Genomic DNA, 20,389 nt, shown 5'->3' on the forward strand with positions numbered 1-20,389 from the left:
GTTCCTTAGATGTTTACGTATTGTTTCATGAGAGACCTGCAATTACAGGCCCGTTTCATGAGTGTCTTGCCTTGGGTTAGACTCAACAAGCGTTTTCAGAGCATCAATATCAATTCCAACATGTCGGCTCCTGCCATCACAGTTTTTAAGGCTAAAGTCACCTGAACGAAATTTTCTGAACTATCGTTGACACTTACGAACGATCAAAACATTTCTATAAACTTCTTTGATATTCTTTGTGGCTACAGAGGCGTTGTTTTCCTTCTTGTTTTCAAACAGCATTACATGCCGAATGTGTGTCTCGTCGTGTGACATCAGTGTAAGGGATTAGAATATACTAAACTTTACACAATATATATAGGCTACACTTATGTGAAGTTTAGGCGGTTCGTTTAACTATTATACGTGATGTACGATTTTTTTTTGGGGGGGGGGTTATTGAAAGTGTTCCAAAATGTGACATTAATTTCTTGACGACCTAATAACATAAGAATAGGTTCACTGTGGTGAGTTAAAAAGCAATCAAAAACACCATACTTATAACATACAGTCCATCACACACACAAAACTAACAAATAAACAGTCATTGGCCATGGTTACTGATTAGGGTGGCATTTCACGAAATCGGTATAACTCGGTGGTAAGTGGTGAATCGAATGATAAATTGGGCTTCATACATATTTTTAGTACCTTAAACAGCTTGTCATATGTATAATGTAGAAGAATAAATTAATAGCATCAATGCTACATATTTTGCAAATCCTATGTAAATATAGATTTACTGTGGTGAGTAAAAGAAAGCTAAAAACACCATACATATGTCAGCCCACCACTATAAGAAGCCCAGTCATGTTTATTCGACTTCCTCTTGTCGATGTGTGGAAATCCCAGCGATCGATATAACACAGTGAGAAATGATGAATTTAAATAAATTTTGGGCCTCATGTTTATTTTTTGACAAACATTTATTTTACGCGTTAATTGTAAATTTTCGGTAAATTGGTCTCACCTGTTTTTGTTTGTATTGTTTAGTACGAGTGACGTTCACATACTGTAACACATTGACTAATTTTATGTTGTTCTTTTGGGCTGTTACAACATCCTGAATAAAGATCTAACAAAGAAAAAAAGACTGAAATCCCCCACTTTCTTTCTAAAATAAGCATTAATTACTGGAATTAATTGCAATACTGATGGTATTTTTATTACTATTATTTTGTGTGTCATATGTTATTAGGGACCTTGTAGCCAATAAAGTCAGAATCCACAAGCAGTTTCATTGATAAACAGTTTTGAAATATATGTTTAATAAACCGATGAGATCCAGATGATATCGGTGATCCTATGGATGAGCTCATTGGTTTCTTGTGACGGAGAGTCTGACTTGGTAGGAGTCGTTCAATGCCTTCATTAGCGGATATAACAATGCTGAAATATCGAACTTGAGCCGCAGCTACCACGTCAGAGTCTCGGTTGAAAGCAGTGGCGTAAGTATGCCCTCATAATTGCGGAAGAGACCCTAGGCAAAAGGAAACCCGAAGGGCATGACAAACTTAAGAATTACAGACAAGTGGTGAGACAAAATTTGATTTGTTTGAACTAAAGGAAGGTTACACTAACGATTCTGGCTGAATGATATGACTAATTTAACAGAAACGTATATAGGGACATAAATGTAGGGGGCCCAATTACTTTTTATGTGAGGGGAAACATTATTTGTAGTTACGTCACTAGTTAAAAGTAAACATGAAACCAAAATGCTACCTAATATATCCTTAAAGATTAACCTTTTGAACATGTTTGGTAAATACAAGTTCGTGTGCTGTTTTCTTCTACTTAATTTGGGCCTGAAAGTGGTTCCAATAAGCTCGCAGTTTTGTATTTTATGGATATTCTTGCTATTATTACAGTATCGACAAAGGACTCAATGGATCGGAAAAAGGTTGGCAACGTTCCTTGGGGTTCTTACGTCGTGGAAGCAGTAGAAGATCCAGTGAGCAGGTCTGGTTTGAACTGCATGCAAACAAAAAAAAGTAACATTTTTATGCATGAACCAAGATGATAGAATTTGTTTGCATGTTATAACTTTGGATTGTGCATTTTTATTGTTGAGCATGAAATCTTATATTGAAAGTGTTCTGTTGCATGCTTGTATAATTAGTCTGTTGGAAAGGATTTTCTTTATTGTTTTCTGTGATTTTGTTTTTAAAAAAATCGAAGTAGACTTATAATGAAAATGTGCGGAATTGGTTTGTAAAACCTTCTATATACGTTATCTTTGTTGTGAGCTTCAAAAATGCATCGCCATCAAAAGAACATTGAATGATATCCATGCATATTTTGATTCATCTGTATATTCAAAGAATTGGTGAAACAAGTTAAAGAAAAAAGCTCAGAATGACAAAAAAATAATAATAATGACTCTGTATTTCCTCTGGTGTTCCCTAGGAAACTGAGGAATATCTTGTTAGAATATAAGCTCAAGAGTATGGTGTCATAAAATTACATGTTAAGATTTTAGTGAAAAAAACAAAATATTTTCTTTTAATTTCTTTTTCTTTTTAAGTAAGGTGATTTTTCCTCTTTTCGCTGTTGTTCGTTCTCTTTTCAAATCTTGTTTATTTTGGAACGTTTATGAATAGGGTTTGGGTGAAAGGGCGAGTGTGTTTTTGAGGTTTGAAGTGTCAGTGATTATTCTTGATCTCTGGATTCCTTCTGGTGATACGGACTCATCTTTATTTTATCTTATTTTTTACGAGGATCAAAAGAAAGTACTTTGTCGTCATTTGATAGCGAGAATAGTCATTGAATTCTGTTTTCCAGATTGCGCCAGGTGATTCTGCTTACCCGCAATGCTCTTCAATACGCGATATATCTACGTTCGGTAAAGTATTCCTGTCTGTGTCACCAAAAGGACTTCGTAGAAAGCCACCAGCAAAACCAGACTGTGATACAAATATACAGGTTCCAGCATTAGGTTCAACCTCGAAACACCAGGCGACTCTATCGATTTCGGAACCTCCGACAACTCAAGAGTCTAGTGAAATCCCTATAGCCGTTTCTTCTACACCTTCTAACTTCAGTACTCGAGAAAGATGCAATTTGACTGAAAGTCAAATAGAAACTTTCAATCATACTGTGGTTGAATCATCTTCTCACCCAACAATTCCTTCCAGTATATCTTTACCCCACTTGACCTCTGGTATTAAAGGTACTCTTAAGGCTCATCAAAACAAGTGGAATAGAGAAAGAACTAATGATCCTGAAATTGAACAGAAATATTCTCGTGTGTCGACCTGTTTAAAAGATCATGAAACGAAAGCTCCTCGACTTTTGAACTTTTATACGCGAGATAAACCTATCAAATCTGTATCGATGGTGGCAGACCTGCGGGAGATTTCTTCCGTTTGTTCAAGGAGAGAAAAACTGACACCGTATCAGTCTGAGAATTTTTGAAAATGAAAAGAGCGATGTTGTAATATTGATCTTAAGAATGCTGGAAGTATACCTGTTTAACTTTGAATTTACGGTATCATGAAAACCTCGAGAAGTGATTGAGAAAATTAAAGAATTTGGGTGCCTCGTACTGTAGAAATGTGCAAACAAAATCATGAATCGTTTAAAGCTATAGTTTGTTTTTGATGTATAGTCCTTTACTCACTATTGATTAGCTAATTTTAAATCTTATTTTGAAGAATAGTTACAATACATAATGATATTCAGTTGCAATATATGTATGTGTATATCTCCCACAAGGTTACGATGAGTCATTTCAAGGCTTCTTGGAAACCCATAAAAACCTGTTAATAAATGAAGTAAATGCCTAATTAAGGTGGAAGTGTGTATAGACGAATAATATATGTATATGTTTTTGATAAGGGAGCAGAAAATTAGCTCCACATTGTGCAAGCATATGCATAAGGAATAGGGCAACTGCCCCTCACCCTCTCGGAGGTTTATCAATGAAGCCCACGTGTAACAACTTGATACTTTAGATATTGATGGGATATATCCGGAAAATTTCTACTTTACACTAATTATTTCCAGGTTAACTCTTAAATTCTCTGATCTAACACTAGTTCCTGACAAGTTGAATGTTTCGGTGAAAGCTTCTGAATAACAAAAATGACTTTGATAAACTTCCTACCCGCTTACTGTAAATCTACAACTCATATACATTTATAGAAAATACCTCTCATGTTGTTGTTAGTAAATAACTACACAATGTATTGTCTGCGTTATGTGCACAGCGGGGAATTGAACTTTGGATTTTAGCACAAACTTATCGCTGACCCACTGAAGGTGTTTACCTCTCATGAATGGAATTTTCGAGCAATGTTCGTAAACGAAGAGAATGAAGCTGGGTTAAAATGGTTTTCTATAAAAATCGGATTGGTTTGCCGTCATACTTTCTTTGCAGAACATAGTTTAAGCAAAAATGATGTTGTATTCTGCGTGGTAAAAAAACAACAACTTCCTGTTAGAATCAATCTATAGTGCCTTGCAAAAGTCTCCCCCCCCCCGTGTTGGTAATCAATTTTAGGTATTTTCTTGTGAAAGACATAACTCAAATGGCCAAAAATGTTTATTATATTAATCACAAACCAGTTTCTAAAGATTGAAAAGAACAAAATGTACATTGTTACCCAAGTTAGTGATACAACACAAAAAAATCTTGAAAATACATGTTGCAAAAGTCTTCACCCCACTCACCCCCTCAGCTTTTATCATCGTTGATTTAACTTGACGGTCCTACCCCTGCTAAAGCAAATACAAGTAGCTCTGTACAACTCTATCAGATACCAAATTATATTATATAGTCATCAGTATTGGTTTAAACAGAGTATTTTGAAAGTTAAAATTTGGTTTACTGTTATATATTGAGAATGATGAGAAAAGAACTCTCTACAGCCCTAAGGGAGAAGATTGTTCAGAAGCACAATTCTGGAGAAGGCTATAAATCAATTTCAAAGATTCTCAATTTGCCATTAAGTACTGTAATTTGTAAAATCGGTTGTGAAGAAATGGAAAGTGAGTCACACTACCTCAACCTTGCCAAGATCAGGTCGCTCTAAGAAATTGTGCGCTCGAACAAGCAGAAAAATTGTCAGAGAAGCGATTGTCAAGCCAACAGTGACATTGAAGGAGCTGCAGACTTCAATAACAGCATCTGGAGTTACTGTACACACCTCGACAATATCACAAAAAAGGCTTGTATGGTAGGGTGGCAAGAAAGAAACCACTACTGACGAAGATGCTTCTTAGATCCGGAATGGACTATGGCCGTAAACATTTCAATAACCCTGTGGCAGAAAGTTCTATGGTCAGATGAGACCAAAATATAACTTTTTGGGTTAAATGATAAACGGTATGTATGACGGAAACCCATCACTGCTTATGATCCAACAAATACAGTCCAAACTGTCAAGCATGGTGGTAAGTCAATAATGCTGTGAGGATGTTTTTCTGCAGCTGGCACTAGAGAACTAGTACACATTCAAAGGATCATGGATAGTCCAAAATATAAATAGATGTTGGAGGTACACCTAAAGAAGTCAGCTGAAAACTAAAACTCGGTCGAAGGTTTACATTTCAACGGGACAATGATCCCAAACACAAATCAAAGGCAACCCAAGAACGGTTTCAGAGAAACAAAATTAAAGTCCTTGACTGACCAAGCCAAACCCCAGACCTAAATCCACCACAAAATCTGTTGAGAAGCTTGAAAATTGCTGTGTATCGAAGACATCCTTTCAATTTACAAGAACTGGACGATATCTGTAAGCAGGGGTGGACAAAAATATCTCCAGCATGCTGTGGAAAGTTTGTGGAGAGTTATCCAAAACGACTTTCAGCTGTCATTTCTGCCAAAGGAGCTTCAACCAAATATTAACTGCATAATCATGTTAGGGGGTGAAGACTTTTGCAACATGTGTTTTCAAGATTTTTTGTGTTATATCCCTAAAGTGAGTAGCAATGCACCTTTTGTTATTTGTAATTATTAAAAACTGGTCTGAGGTTAATATAATAAATATGTTTTGGTCATTTGAGTTATGTATTTCGCAAGTAGATAACTAAAATTGATTACCAGCACTGGGGGTGAAGACTTTTGCAAGTCACTGTAGGTGTCGCTCTCAGAATAACGGGCTCTTCTCTTCAGTTCTTCGTGAATGTAATTTTTCTGGAACCTCTCTCATTGTTTTCAGGTAGTCTTAGTATGGAAAATGTTGAACTAATATTACAATTTATGTTTGTTTTTTATTTTCTCATTGTTTCTTTGTTAGTTTAAAAATTAACAATATTTTCATGTATTTTATTTAATTCTCCAAGTTTGTAATGTCGTTATTTCTTTTTACTTAAGGAACAAATGACTTTATCGTCGATTTTTTTTATATTTGGCGACAGAGTCGTAAATTCTGTGTATATTTTAAAACAACAGTATCTTGTAAACAGTGTTTTGCAATTACGTCGCCTTATAACATTACCTAGTCTTAAAGATATATCTTCCTGAACCCAGTTTCCTAAGAACTTCTGATCAAAATGTAGTTGATTATATAGATCAGGATTAACCAGTAACTTTTAACTTAATGAATCCCTTCTTATAAGGTTTTACCAGATATTTCACTTTCGGAGACTCGTTTTGAAAGACTAAATACAAGCCTACAGTTAATTCTAACTAATGTTTGCATAATAAATTAGAAATAGATTAGATTACACCCATCAGAAAATACATCAAACATCTTCGCAAAACTAAGTTTACAATAAAACAAAATCACTTTGGAAATGGCTTAACAGACATTATCATAAAAAAATATTTTAATATCATCAAAGCGACGAAACAGTATGAACAAAAACATCTAATTGTAATATTAAGGAAAATAGATGAAATTTGAAACATTATAAATGCATAATTGTATGATAGTTTATTGTTTACGTTTATTTGTAGCTGAAAACTGCTTTCATGCATAATCTTTTACGCAGTTTGTTTCTTGCAAAAAATTGTTTACATTGATTCAGTCCGACTGTTAATTAGATTTTCAAAAACCTGAAAACATTAGTTTCATTGACAAATCTAACTGAGGGTTTCTAAGATTTTGTTTTAACGTTATTCAATTACCAAGCAATTTTTTTTCTGTGTTCAATGTTTGATTAAAGCTCTAAGTAGGCAAGTTAAGCCACCCAAAAATTTATATTATCTAAAAACTGAAAGTTACTAATTTCTCAATTCACACACTCACACATTTTCAATACTATTATTTAAAGCTACAGTTGTAAACTCTTTTTATTTATCTTGTGAATAATTTAACACGTTGTTTCCTCAGTTCAACTACGCGTGTGTCTGGAAATGGTTAAACATGAGGGTTCCTTGCGCATAGAAAAAACACCACCAAAAACCCTGCATGTGTTTCTATCATCAGATATATATACCTTCTTACGATATATATGAAATCAGTTGTTTTTCAGTTAACTCACTCAATGATGCTATAGTGTAGTGTATCAGTACTTTAAATGTGTATGTGTGTGTGTGTGTGTTTTTTTTATGTTCTTGTTTGTTTCGTACATCTGCGTGAATAAAGGTTCTAAAATTTTTTGAAAAGATTGCATGTTTACTGTGACTTTATGTATTAAGGAAACATCCGCACCGTACCTCGCCACGTCTGTCGGTACTTCCTTGTACGTTTATTGGTTAAAACATGAGTTCGAACAGATTTAACCAATACACAGCATTTCTTCACAAAATAGAGCGGAGTTGAGCACAATATTATTGGTGTATAATGGGGACTTTACAATTTGAAAGTGTAGAATACTTGCTGATATCGAATCTATTGTTGCTTTACATAGTTAACGCTCGTACAACCATTTGTACACATTTTTGTTTGTAAATAATTTATTTTTTAAACGTAACTGAATCAGCTTGTATAAACGTTTATACTTACATTAAGTACAATACACTTAGTGGTTAATGAACTCGAAAAAATAAGAGTCGCCTTTGAGACCATAATCATATTCTTACAATCGCGGTTTAAGGTAATCATGCACTTAAATTAAACTGAGTTTGAATACCTCCCCACCCCATTTAAACGTGAACATAGGAGGTTTATGTCATTGAATGATATCCATGGAAACTCTGTGTGGCTAAAATCAATGGATGATGGAAAGCTCCTGTATCTTCAGTTTTTCCTTATTTAGAGCAATTTTTATACTAAGACACTGGTGAGATAAAATATCTCGCTTTATGTCTATTGGTGAGCTGAAACATTTCACTTTATGTCTACTGGTGAGCTGAAACATCTTGCTTTATGTTCACTGGTGAGCTGAAACATCTCGCTTTATGTTCACTGGTGAGCTGAAACATCTTGCTTTATGTTCACTGGTGAGCTGAAACATCTCGCTTTATGTTCACTGGTGAGCTGAAACATTTCGCTTTATGTCCATTGCATGCTGAACATACCTCTACACTTGTTAGAACTGAGCATGAAATAACCATGTGTAGAACACGAGCGTTACTCTTTACCGTGTGTTAAAGCTGCTTGCACACCTCACGTGAATCGTTACCGTATTTGTTTGTTTGTTTGCTGGTTTGTTTTCTCAGGAAGTTTTTACAGTGATTTTAAGAGCCAGAACGCAATGAGTCTCTTGTGGTCATGCGTAGCCATCTGTTGCAACGACCACTATGTCATTTATCTTATTGTGATAGATGTCATTGTGTTCATACCACTGCTTCTTGTCTTTCATTGCATATTTATACAGAATAGCATATGTACATTTCATGCTTTATTCTGCACTGTGATACTTCTCGCATTTTTAAATATCCCTCTTGTCATTTGCCTGCTTCACCAGAGAGTAAACACATGTCAGAATCGACTTATGAATGCTTTGATTTACTTCAATCTATTTTAAAGTTATTTTTTTATTTCAAATTTTAATGTAAACAATAAAACTTTAGAGAATAAATACGAGTAACTATTATTTTAAGTGTTTATTATTATTAAACCTTTTTTGTAACGGTTGATTATTATTATAAATTGCAAGATCTTGGTTGCAAATAGAATTTCACAAGTCATTTCTAGAGTCAGTATAGTTCAAAGAGAACGGTAATTAATATTTGTATTTTCAGAATATCTGAACTTGTATTCTTGGTGAATAATCTCACGAATTGACACTGATTTGTAGGGTTCTCTGTTACTTGAAAAAGTTAAATATCCAAGTTGAACTGTGAAAAGTATTATTGAAAGTCTGGATAAACAATAGAATAATGTAAAAACATCCATTGATATTTCTATGGGAAAATAGTCCTTGAAAATAAATTTGTATAAATCCTAACCACTTACTGTGCATTACGTATATATATAATTATATTTATGTGCGATAAAAAGTAATTTTTACAACAACATCATTTACATCTAGATCATAACTTGAACGGTTAGCTACGCTGTCGAAAAACAGCTATCAGCCCTCAATGACGTTTCACTGCCTTTACCATTATAATTATCGTGGCGTCGCGTATCTGCAAAGCGCTGTCATTGACGTTTTCCGGGTTGTCTTAAGTAAGAAATGTGTATTTCTTTGCTTTTTCTTTATTTATTGATACATGATCTTACATTATAGTGTACAAAACATTGACTCAGTCTTAAGTTAGGGAAAAAATACCTTGTAAACTGTGTTATCTTATGGTTTTATAGCAGAGTTAGTGATTTTAAGATGATTTAATGTCGGCAAAATCGATTATTGCTGCTTACGATAGGCCTACAATGTACGTTATGTCATGTGTTACATTGTGGGGTTTGCAAACTAATTTGTCAAGTTGTATTTGGCTAGGCTGAAACTTTGGTTTATACAACATACAGATAATAATTTATTTCAATAAAACTATTGAAATAATAAAGAAACCCACGCGTTACTATGTTAGGCCCGTAATAACTGAAACAGTCATGAATTTCATCATTCCATGACTAGTTTAGAATATATATCTTCAATCAAACATCTTCACGTATATTTTTTTTTCTAGAGTTTCGTGCAGTTGTGCCGCGTATAGTATGACATTCTTTTTCACCGAATTTCGAAAGATCGTAAAAATGTGCTAATACTTTTATTCAGGTAAAACTTGCATACGGCAACGGCTAGAAACTCATATTACTTTGACCTTGTGTCTGTTCTCCCTGTGGAGAAACGAGCCCATCTTCAGAGATTTTGCAATGAGTTTGGGGTTTTCTCCCTGTAAATGCCATTTGAACTAGTCCATAACGTATGCAGTGTTGGGTTGAGGGTTTATCCGAATTTCAGCGGTAAATTATAATCCGCTTTATCTCTGTGGGTATTTTGAAAACCTTCCTCAATCTAAACATCCAATACAATGAATCTGCGGGCTTCTTCCCGGCTAGTCTTGTAAACTGTCACGCTACACAAATAGTTGCGAACAAAGAGTTTTTCTCTTGTATTTGTTTCTTTTGTTTGCTGTGCGAGTTTCAAATCATTCTGTTTTTGTGGATACATTTGAAAGTATCTACTGGATATTAGTGGATCTGAATTTCACAGACCTACGTTTCATCGCAATGATGTCAGACAAAATACGACGTCACAGAATTTTCTTTGCCACAGTAAGCATGATGGTAAAGGTCGTTATTGCATTAACGTTTAAGGGCTGGTGGAAAAGTACTAACAGAGTAATGGTTTGATAGTAGACCAGGTTTAAAAATATCAACCTGCTAGGTTACCATTGTAAAATAGGATATGTCGGTTGGAGACTCTTTTATATGGGTTCTCTGATGTTCACACTGTTTTGGTGCGAATCCTGACATAAGGAGGCGCCCCGAACTCATACAACAATTATATTTGATACTTTAAGCTAGTTTTCCTTCTTCGTGTACGAGTTTAATTAGACAGTAGCGACACCGTCAGTGAAGATATTCGAGGAAAACTAAGCCTACACTACGTATTTGGAGCAACAGTTTTGACAGAAGTATATAAAATTTCTCGTCGCTCCATTGTACAATAACTAAAAATCCATATAACGATTTAAAAGAGGTTTGACGGCTACTAGAAAGGACAATTTCGTTTAGCACGCGAAATTGTTGATAAGAAGCGCCGTTTCTTTTCTTTTGAACAGTAAAGTGCATTCGTAATCTAAATTTGCTCTCGCGTGTACACAGGCCATCGAAATGTCGGAAGTAGGCGTTCGAAGGCGGACTTCGGCAGAAAGCCACGCTACCACAGGCAGTCTAAACGAGCAGGAAGTGAGTTGCTAAAATACTTTTGGTGTGAGTGTTTGTTGTGCGTCTTCCTTTTTGTTTTACTTATTTTGTGTCTGATTTTTAAGATCAATAGTAATAACAGAGAGATTAGTAACACAGTTAGTAAGTTAAATCAAAGTTCAATGTCTAGTTATAGGTTTTGTTATTGTTTTTTTTTCGTTAAGATGAGGAAATGTCATAATTAAAATTCGAAAATACCGTTACATTTTTTTCTTTTATTCTAAAAATATTTTATATTGTTTCCATGGGTATGATTAATTGAAAAGATCTATAACAGGCTGTACGAAATCTTTATATAAGTGATAAATAAAACATTTTTTATGTACGCCAAGAACCACAAATGTGAAACACTTATTTTAGCTTCCAAGTGACCAACAAAATCAACCTGGTTCACTTTATATGACCATATTTAATGCATATACAGTACAAATGTAGTAAATTAAATTTGTTGGACCAGAAATGTTTGATGAAGTAAAATGTCAATACTTTATGAAGTTTTAAAGACAAATTTGGTTCGAACTGAGCAGTTTGTGTCTGATAAACTTGGAGCTTCAGTTAAATCCAGAGACATAGTAATTCAGTATTTTATTTTTAACATTGAATACACTTAGTTAAAACAAATTCACTGCTGATGGCGAAGGGCACCAAAAAATCGTTATACACTTCTATCTAAAGCAAACCTCTCTATACAACGTTGTTTATTAAGTTCTCTTATCTAGTGTCAAAATACAAACCTGTTGAATTATTAATTATAAAGTAAATCCCATAAAAAGTGGGTATTAGAACTAAATTATCTGTTTTAGAGAACAGTAGAACTAGATTACCTGGCTTATACCATATTCGAACTAGCTTATCTAGATTAGAGGGCATTAGAGATTAATTATTTAGTTCAGAGGATAATAAAAATAGATTACATGATTTAGAGGATAGCGAAACTTTAATATTTGGTTTAGAAGGTATTAGAACTAGGTTAACTTGTTCAGAGAATATCAAAAATGGATTACATGATTTAGAGGATAATGAAACTAATATTTGGTTTAGAATACATTAAGAGCTGCGTTATCTGGATTAGAGATTGGTTATCTTGCTGGTACTTAAACATCAATAAGAAATGCTTAGAAAAACATATAATTGTTCAAAGAAGTTCATACATCGAAAGTACTTCCTTAAGTAGTGCGAATGAAAGTACTTTAAAAGTAGGTTTCAGTAAGCTAAATGTTCTATACTGATGATCTAATATAAGTGTATACTAGAGACCAACAATGAGTGTTACAGTATACTTACGTTAAAAGTTAGTTAGTTTAAAGTTAAGCGCTTAACTTTTTTTTTATTGTTTAGGCTAGGATTAGAATTGTTTCGTGTTAATAAGATACTGTAGTTCTATCTACGAGTCTGGGACATTTCTTCACGGACATCGTGTGACATGGACTTTTTTGTAACCAAAAACCATTTCGTTACGGCATCCAAGTTATCCTCATATCGTTACGAAAGGTTTCGTTACAAGTGTTTTTTGTGATTGGTTAATTTTGTTAGTAGATTCACCATTACGTATTTCAAGTACCGGGGGATACGATCAAGTACCGGGGGATACGACCTCATCCCTTTCTCGCAAAAATGATACATTATGTTTGCAAATGTTCAAGGTATTAAAGGTGTTTTGAGTTCAAATTAAAGTATGTTAAAGTACAATACGTGTTTTTGTAGATCTAAATCGTCTTCACTTTAATTTTTGTTTTAGGTAACACTGTTCATGACGCCCTCCTACCCCCTGTAATACATCGTAATACAGGCTTAGACACCCTCCCACACCCATAGCGTTATCTAATTTTTAAATAGTCTCAAATGATTGTAAAATTTAGGACCTATTATAATTTTATTACTATTGTCACCAATCAGTTTTATACTTTAAAAACTACCTGTGACAAAATCATTATTCGTAACAAAAACTACCATGTCACAAAAATGATGTAACAAAAAATGCACCCGTCACAAGTTGTCCTAGTAACAATGTGACGGTAACGAAATGTCCAGTAACTAAATATCCTTTCTACCTTAAGTATTATATAGTTGAAGTTTCTGAAACGTTTAGACTTATGGAGATGGGAAACAGTTGTAGGAATGATCATGTTAAATTAACCCGATAATCTTACTTGTACTCAACGACAAAACTAAACAATGCATAATATTAGGTCGTCAAGAAATTAATGTTGCTTTATTTAGACGAAAAAAACCGAACAACTTGTATATCAAAACAAAACATTTATTAAATGAAATAGTCTTCATTCTTATCGATGATGCTTTTCCATCTTACAATCAGGTTGTTAATGCCCTGATTAAAGAAATCACTTGGTTTTGAAGAGACGAAACAACGTTTACACGTTGGAAACGATCATCATCAGAGAGTTCGTGAGGCACCGAAACACCCTCTTTATGGAGTTTTCCCAGGGCCATTTCACGAGTGTTTTGCCTTGGGTTAGATTCAACAAGCGTTTTCAGAGTATCAATATCTATTCCAACATGTCGGCCCCTGCCATCATAGTTTTTAAGGCTAAAGTCACCTGAACGAAATTTTCTGAGCCATCGTTGACACTTGTGAACGTTCAAAACATTTCCATAAACTTCTTTGATATTCTTTGTGGCTACAGAGACGTTGTTTACCTTCTTGTTTTCAAACAGCATTACATGCCGAATGTGTATCTCGTCGTGTGACATCAGTGTAAGGGATTAGAATATACTAAACGTTACACAATATATATAGGCTACACTTATGTGATGTTTAGGCGGTTCGTTTAACTATTATACGTGATGTACGTTTTTTTTTTGGGGGGGGGGTATTGAAAGTGTTCCGAAACGCGACATTAATTTATTGACGACATAATAAAATGCTTATTATCTTGATGTTGTTGGTCGTAATAAACGACAAAGACTAAATAATACACACAGAAATACTATTACGATCTTATTGCTCGTACTCAACGACATAAAGTCAAGTTTGAATAATACATAAAAAAATGTTTATTATTTCGAGTATATTAGTAGGTTTTCCTTTTTCAGAATAAGCCTGTGCCTCATAAGTTATGCTCTATATTGTTAATATTAGTTTGATACGAACAGAAATAAATCTGTTCTAATTCAGTGTAAATAGAGATGGCAATTGTAATAGTTATATATATCTAACAAGAAGAACTTTAAAAGAAGTGATATTTCATTGGTTACCAGTAGTGTTAACCTAACTAAGTTACTATCCAAAATATCTATATATCTTCAGCGCACGTATAAAGTAAACATGTATAAACATTGAGTTTACGGGGGTTAAAAGCTGACGAAGCGTAAAAAAAACCTGTAGGCCTGATATTCATGAGAACAAAAATCACTCTAGACTGTAAATTATTTTTTTTCATGGTCTTCTTAATTTGTAAATTGAGAATTTCAGAACAAAGGTTTGTAAAGGTAGTATTTCAGAAGTATCTTGTTCCGGCAACAAGTCATTGTTCATCAAGCAGGAAAGAAAATCCGTGGTCTAACGTGATTCTTTTGTCATATCATAACGTAACAGTATAGATACAAATATATCCTTGTAATACTAGTTTGTAGTTTTATTGACATGCATGATGATATAAAAGTTTTAATTTTTCATTCATTCTGTGTTATTGTCTGATATTGGATGTTGTTGTTTTTTTGTAGTGGTAGTAGTGTTAAACATTTCGTAGTTGATATATTGGTGTTTTTGTTTTGTTGTTAGCCTAGTAAATATTTTATGAATATGTAGTTACTAATATCATATATTCAGAATTTAAATATTCGTATTAAACAACTATAGGAGATTTTTCAAAATTGGGAGTGAATTTCTTGTACATTTTCGGAATTAGATGTTATATATTTATCTTGTGTATAAAAATCCGATTTAAATCAATTTATTCTACCACAGTAAAGATGCTAATATCACTTATACAGATCGTAAAAATGATTTAGTATTGGGTAAGAGACGAAATATCGTGATCTAATAATGGGCAAGATGTGAACTATCGTGATCTAATAATGGGCAAGATGTGAACTATCGTGATCTAATAATGGGTAAGCTATTACATAATATGATCTAATACTAGTTAAGAGATGAAATAATGTGATTTAATAATAGGTGAGATGAAATAATGTGATTTAATAATGGGTGAGAGATGAAATAATGTGATTTAATAATGGGTGAGAGATGAAATAATGTGATTTAATAATGGGTGAGAGATGAAATAATGTGATTTAATAATGGGTAAGAGATGAAATAATGTGATTTAATAATGGGTGAGAGATGAAATAATGTGAATATCGTGTAATTTTACTTGAAGTTCTCGTATAAAATATTAAACACTTTAAACAAACAAAATAAACCATTTTTCTAGTTTTAGCAGCTCAACATTATACTAATACTATGAATGCTAGATTATGAATTGTTGTATATAATATTGTTTGTTAAATATCTTAGGTTTCAGTTGTTGTTGTCCTTTTTTTAAGAAATGCCTGATAATGTATAAAAAAAGGCGCACGTTTTCTTCACTTCACGATTTGTGATCACCCTGTGTGGTTAGTACTAAATAATTCTAGTTATAAACGTGTTTTCTTCTTTGTGTTAGGATGACAGAGAGACTCTCCGACCTAGTAAACAAGAATTAAGAATAGGTCGCGGTCTCCCTCTCCCGCTGGGTTCAGGCAATCATATACGCCTTCACCACCCTTCCGAGGGAGATCCCCAACCCCTATACGCCGATCCCCTTCCCCTTGCCGTGGCTTCCCTGATACTATCACCGACCTCGTGGACCTAGTGAAGCACGAGACGACGGCTCGCAGAGGAAAGATTAAAAGTATGTATGTTTGTATGTTAGAAATTGATTCCATATGACATTCCATTATATACAGAAAGATTCTTATTCTTCGGGGTGTCTGGCCTTGTAAGTTTTTGATATATTGGCATTTGTGTTAGCTTTACACAGCCAAATCAGATTTTGCACTCTCACCTGAAAGATTAAATTTTCAATGAAAAGAACTTTGAATATTAGTTATCAATAACACAGGCCTGCGAATGTATACGTCATAAAAGTTGCTTTGGTTTTAATAACGGATTTTCCATAATTCAGCCACGCTGATTTCGAAAATAATATTCTTTTTTTTAAGTAAGATTTTTTTTTTTTTACAAATCAGGAAGAAAAAACTCTTACTTAGATCAAATTACTATTTCGTTTACCACAATGAACATTTATTTATTATTATGTTTATTAACAAAATATAAATAAACTGAAGAAAATGGAAGAACACTGGTGTCAAACGAATATGCATCCTCATTCATCCTTTTTGTGTCTGTGGAATGTACGTGTTTTAGTCTCAAAACTACGTCTTTTCTTATGTATTGTGTTATGATGTTTTATGAAAAATCTGTCCGCGATGAAGAAAAATTTATATCATTTTTGGATTCAGCGTATCGGAATTACAGTAAATCAAGTAAAAATTACAAGACAATAAAACCATCGCAGGCCTCTGTAATTTATTGTGTTAACATGACGTTTCGACATTATGTTCGAGGAAAATGTTTGCTTTGACGACAAACCTTTTGAGGAGACATTATTCGTTATCGAAAGGGTCATTTCTTAAACATCCCTACTTGATATTTAAAACAATAATTTGAACTTAATCTCGCCCGGCATGGCCAGGTGGTTAGGGCGCTCGACTCGCAATCTGAGGGTCGGGGGTTCGAATCCCCGTCACACCAAACACGCTCGCCCTTTCAGCCATGGGGAGCGTTATTATGTGACGGCCAATCCCACTATTCGTTAGTAAAAGAGTAGCCCAAGAGTTGGCGATGGGTGGTGATGACTAGCTGCCTTCTCTCTAGTCTTACACCGCTAAATTAGGGACGGCTAGCGCAGATAGCCCTCACGTAGCTTTGCGCGAAATTCAAAACAAACAAACTTATAAAGCTTGGAATGCTCTAAACCACATACATTCAGCCAACTTAGGTGATACAAGTTAGCCATTAATATACATATATATATATGCTAAAGTAGCATTGCAAATAATCGTCATGACAATAAGATATAATAAGTAAATCCAAAATAAATACATTATATACAGTATTGGAAAAATTGTGAAAACAGGGAATAAAATTGGTATAAAATCCAAATGTTAGGAGACTGCTCCTCTCTATTGTACGAAAATGAACTGCATCAAAGTCACGTGTTGAAAGTTCACACAGTGAGTGGCTGTCATACAACCTATCAGACAGTGCAACACCAGATTAATGTTTAGGAAAGTACTGACGGTCATGATTTTCCCAAAATTACTGTTGTGATTTATTCATGGTTCTCAGCACAGAAACACCACATGTACTAACGTGTAGAAATCAAAGTTTTGTCTGGTGACAGCTACTGTAAAATTTCATGTTTCAGTAAGAACCGTATGGAAACTCTGAAGAGAGTACGTGAAACTACCACTTTTGATGATGGAAGAGAGGTAGAAACCAAAACTCTTCAAAGGTGACGTACGTAATTCACAGTGTGATACACACAACAATCCAATAAAGATCTTGCCAACGTCTGGTCCGCCAAGTAGATACAGATGCAAATGTTACCTCCAGAACAGTAAGAAACACATTAGCAGAAAGTGTAAAGCTGCTCAAACACCACTGATTTGGAGAAATAACTAAACCAAAATGGGGAAATAGGCATTAGATTTCAAACAGTTAGATGATTAAAGCTGCAAGAAGATTGTCTTTACATATGAAGCTTCATTTTAATTGTTTGGCAACATTTAACGATAGTTTGTTCGTTGGAAGAGAGGAAAACAATATCACATCTAACATACGTCTGTAATAAACCATGCTAGTGATCAGTACGAGTATAGAGTACATCTCAGCTAATGGTGTTGGAGATCTACACAAAATTGATGGCCACTTGACTGCTCACAAGTACAAGCAGGTTCTTATCCATCTTGTCATTTCCTGAGGAACAAGACCTGTTGGGCAGGACTTCATCTTCCAGAAAGACGATGATCTTAAGCATGCAGAGAATGTGATGAAACGATCCATGGAAATAAAAGAGGTCGACGGAACACATGCAACAATGACTGAGCCTGTACAATGTTCCGAAATAAATATTGTTAAGGATGCATTGACTTGTATAGAAACTGAAATAATCAAACAACAACCAAACGACTTGGCTGAATTGTAAGGTATAATACAGGACAGTTGGAACAATATTTCATAATATGCATTGATGAACTTATGGTTTCATAAAATCAAATGTACCTCTCTGTTTAAAGCAAATATAAAATACTCATGCATTGTACATCTTATTCAGTTCATTTCATATTTTCTGTATTAATGTATTACACTAGTGATAAAATGGATATTTTGTTGCAATTACGCATTCTTTATAACTCTTGTATGTGTATCACATGTGTGTTTACATAATTAATTAAACATTTATATTAAAAATTTTAACCAATAGTATTAGATAAGATAATTTTTAAGAAATAATGGATTGTGAACTATTTCATAAAGGACCGTTTTCAAACTAATACTGAGAAACTATCATACATAAATGGTTTAGACCTATTATGTCGTTGAATTCATTAGCCACGCATAGTACTAAGTTTTTTTTTTCAGTGCAGTTAGTTTGTAGATTTAGCACAAAGCTACACAAAGGGCTATCTGTGCTCTGTCAACCACGGGTGTCGTAACCCGGTTTCTAGTGTTGTAAGTCCACAGGCATACCACTGTGCCTCTGGGGGCCATTATAAGAGGTTCTGAAACGTGCAGGGGTTGCATAAGAAAAGCCTTACATGTCAATTACTGTGGGCTGCGAATTTTTTGAAACTTAATAGAAACAAACATACTGCATAGTAGGCCACCAAAATGTTAGTCGTATATGTTTGAGAAAAAAAAAAATCAAAAACGAGCTACCTTGTTGCATGATATGCGCGAGGCAAATTTTGAGACCTTAATGTTTGTCTCCATTATATTGTAATGAAAGCATTCGTCAGGATGTTGAAATTGTGCTCTACCATCATGAAGGCCAACGTGATATTTTCGAAGTGTTGATACAAACTAATGAAGACAAACAAGATGATGGCGAAACATTGTTCAAATCTACTGAAAGCCAACATGATGATGGCAAAACATTGTTCAAATCTACTGAAAGCCAACATGATGATGGCGAAACATTGTTACAATCTAATGAAGACAAAATCAATTTTTTCCCCCAACATGATAGAAGCAATTCTCACGATATAGAAATGTTGTAACAACCTCGTTAAGGTAAGTTTTGAATCTCGAAACGCTGTCATAGCCTGATACAGGTAAGATTTGGGATATCGAAATGCTGTCATAACCTGATACAGGTAAGCTTTTGGATCTTGCAAATGTTGTCATAGCTTAATACAGGTAAACTTTGAGATCTCTAAATGCTGTCGTAGTTTGATAAAGGTAAGCTTTTGGATCTCTAAATGCTGTCATAGCCTGATAAAGGTAAGCTTTTGGATCTCGAAAGCTGCTACATTGTAATTAAGTCAGAGGTTACTGTAAAATATACCACCAGGTAGCTTGTTCTTTATACATACTGAATGATTTTGAATAAAACATCATATTTAAAAATATTATATTTTAACTACTTGTTCTAGTGGAACTAAATCTTTTATTCAGGGAAGTCTGAAGTGTATAGAGAACCTGATTTATCATTTTTGTAAGGATGGCTGTAAGTTAAAAATAATATCAATCAAAGGGGAAATGGGTCGCTCACTTGTGAAAAAAAAGAACAGATGTTATTCACTTCATAATTACTTTTCCATCAGTTCGCCCCCTAGTAGTGGCACAGCGGTATGTCTGCGGACTTACAACGCTAGAATCCGGGTTTCGATACCCGTGGTGGGCAGAGCCAAGATAGCCCATTGTGTAGATTTGTGCTTAATTACAAACTAAACTAATTCTATCAGTTCAGAAACATTTACATCAAAATACTCTACAATTATTTTCTGCCTCTAAGTCTATCTTATTCCCCAACCAACGAAAAAAAGACAACAAGATAACAAGAGAGATTTTCACGTGTTAAACAGTTTTCACTAAATGTTAAAATACATTATTTTATTTCATGTTTATC

General features: G+C 34.2%; 1 pseudogene; it reads left to right on the top strand.

Annotated features, from left to right (window-relative positions):
* Positions 1-20,389, top strand: part of LOC106465771 — a 63,698-nt pseudogene that overhangs the window by 36,556 nt on the left and 6,753 nt on the right.

This window comes from Limulus polyphemus, unplaced genomic scaffold (genome assembly GCF_000517525.1).
Source record: "Limulus polyphemus unplaced genomic scaffold, Limulus_polyphemus-2.1.2 Scaffold2047, whole genome shotgun sequence".
Lineage (NCBI taxonomy): Eukaryota > Metazoa > Arthropoda > Merostomata > Xiphosura > Limulidae > Limulus > Limulus polyphemus.